The following is a 2,992-nucleotide window of genomic DNA, read 5'->3' as shown; positions in this document are numbered from 1 at the left end:
TTGCGGAACTTTGACCGACAAGAGTGTATTGTGCACTCTGTCGGTCACAATGTCTCATTCTGGGAGACATTGTCACTGCATGTCTCCCAGAATGGAACAATCTTTTGCAATCACTTGTGATTGCGGAACTTTGACCGACAAGAGTGTATTGTGCACTCTTGTCGGTCACAATGTCTCATTCTGGGAGACATTGTCACTGCATGTCTCCCAGAATGGAACAATCTTTCAAACTTGTGATGCGGAACTTTGACCGACAAGAGTGTATTGTGCACTCTTGTCGGTCACAATGTCTCATTCTGGGAGACATTGTCACTGCATGTCTCCCAGAATGGAACAATCTTTTGCATCACTTGTGATGCGGAACTTTGACCGACAAGAGTGTATTGTGCACTCTGTCGGTCACAATGTCTCATTCTGGGAGACATTGTCACTGCATGTCTCCCAGAATGGAACAATCTTTGCAATCACTTGTGATTGCGGAACTTTGACCGACAAGAGTGTATTGTGCACTCTTGTCGGTCGCAATGTCTCATTCTGAGAGACATTGTCACTGCATGTCTCCCAGAATGGAACAATCTTTTGCAATCACTTTGTGATTGCGGAACTTTGACCGACAAGAGTGTATTGTGCACTCTTGTCGGTCACAATGTCTCATTCTGGGAGACATTGTCACTGCATGTCTCCCAGAATGGAACAATCTTTTGCAATCACTTTGTGATGCGGAACTTTGACCGACAAGAGTGTATTGTGCACTCTGTCGGTCACAATGTCTCATTCTGGGAGACATTGTCACTGCATGTCTCCCAGAATGAACAATTCTTCATCACTTGAATGCGGAACTTTGACCGACAAGAGTGTATTGTGCACTCATGTCGGTCACAATGTCTCATTCTGGGAGACATTGTCACTGCATGTCTCCCAGAATGATAGAAAGTTCCGCATTCATAACTTGAATGCGGAACTTTGACCGACAAGAGTGTATTGTGCACTCTGTCGGTCACAATGTCTCATTCTGGGAGACATTGTCACTGCATGTCTCCCAGAATGGAAAATCTTTTGCAATCACTTTGTGATTGCGGAACTTTGACCGACAAGAGTGTATTGTGCACTCTTGTCGGTCACAATGTCTCATTCTGGGAGACATTGTCACTGCATGTCTCCCAGAATGGAACAATTCTTCAAACTTTGATGCGGAACTTTGACCGACAAGAGTGTATTGTGCACTCTTGTCGGTCGCAATGTCTCATTCTGGGAGACATTGTCACTGCATGTCTCCCAGAATGGAAAATTCGCATTCACTTTGTGATGCGGAACTTTGACCGACAAGAGTGTATTGTGCACTCTTGTCGGTCACAATGTCTCATTCTGGGAGACATTGTCACTGCATGTCTCCCAGAATGAAAAATTCCATTCAATCACTTGATTGCGGAACTTTGACCGACAAGAGTGTATTGTGCACTCTTGTCGGTCACAATGTCTCATTCTGGAGACATTGTCACTGCATGTCTCCCAGAATGGAACAATCTTTTGCATCACTTTGTGATTGCGGAACTTTGACCGACAAGAGTGTATTGTGCACTCTTGTCGGTCACAATGTCTCATTCTGGGAGACATTGTCACTGCATGTCTCCCAGAATGGAACAATCTTTTGCAATCACTTTGATGCGGAACTTTGACCGACAAGAGTGTATTGTGCACTCTGTGTCGGTCACAATGTCTCATTCTGGGAGACATTGTCACTGCATGTCTCCCAGAATGATAGAAGTTCCGCATTCATAACTTGAATGCGGAACTTTGACCGACAAGAGTGTATTGTGCACTCTGTCGGTCACATGTCTCATTCTGGGAGACATTGTCACTGCATGTCTCCCAGAATGGAACAATTCTTTTGCAATCACTTTGTGATTGCGGAACTTTGACCGACAAGAGTGTATTGTGCACTCTGTCGGTCACAATGTCTCATTCTGGGAGACATTGTCACTGCATGTCTCCCAGAATGATACAATTCCGCATTCACTTGAATGCGGAACTTTGACCGACAAGAGTGTATTGTGCACTCTGTCGGTCGCAATGTCTCATTCTGGGAGACATTGTCACTGCATGTCTCCCAGAATGATAGAAGTTCCGCATTCATAACTTGAATGCGGAACTTTGACCGACAAGAGTGTATTGTGCACTCATGTCGGTCGCAATGTCTCATTCTGGGAGACATTGTCACTGCATGTCTCCCAGAATGGAACAATCTTTGCAATCACTTTGTGATGCGGAACTTTGACCGACAAGAGTGTATTGTGCACTCATGTCGGTCGCAATGTCTCATTCTGGGAGACATTGTCACTGCATGTCTCCCAGAATGGAACAATCTTTTGCAATCACTTTGTGATTGCGGAACTTTGACCGACAAGAGTGTATTGTGCACTCTTGTCGGTCGCAATGTCTCATTCTGGGAGACATTGTCACTGCATGTCTCCCAGAATGGAACAATCTTTTGCAATCACTTTGTGATTGCGGAACTTTGACCGACAAGAGTGTATTGTGCACTCTTGTCGGTCGCAATGTCTCATTCTGGGAGACATTGTCACTGCATGTCTCCCAGAATGGAACAATCTTTTGCAATCACTTTGTGATTGCGGAACTTTGACCGACAAGAGTGTATTGTGCACTCTTGTCGGTCACAATGTCTCATTCTGGGAGACATTGTCACTGCATGTCTCCCAGAATGATAGAATCTTCAATCACTTGATGCGGAACTTTGACCGACAAGAGTGTATTGTGCACTCTTGTCGGTCACAATGTCTCATTCTGGGAGACATTGTCACTGCATGTCTCCCAGAATGATAGAAAGTTCCGCATTCACTTGAATGCGGAACTTTGACCGACAAGAGTGTATTGTGCACTCTTGTCGGTCGCAATGTCTCATTCTGGGAGACATTGTCACTGCATGTCTCCCAGAATGGAACATCTTTTGCAATCACTTGTGATGCGGAACTTT

The sequence above is a fragment of the Trichomonas vaginalis genome, chromosome I (assembly GCF_026262505.1).
Source record: "Trichomonas vaginalis G3 chromosome I, whole genome shotgun sequence".
NCBI classification, from domain to species: Eukaryota; Parabasalia; order Trichomonadida; family Trichomonadidae; genus Trichomonas; species Trichomonas vaginalis.
The sequence above is the reverse complement of the archived record's forward strand: the minus strand, read 5'-3'. Positions refer to the sequence as shown.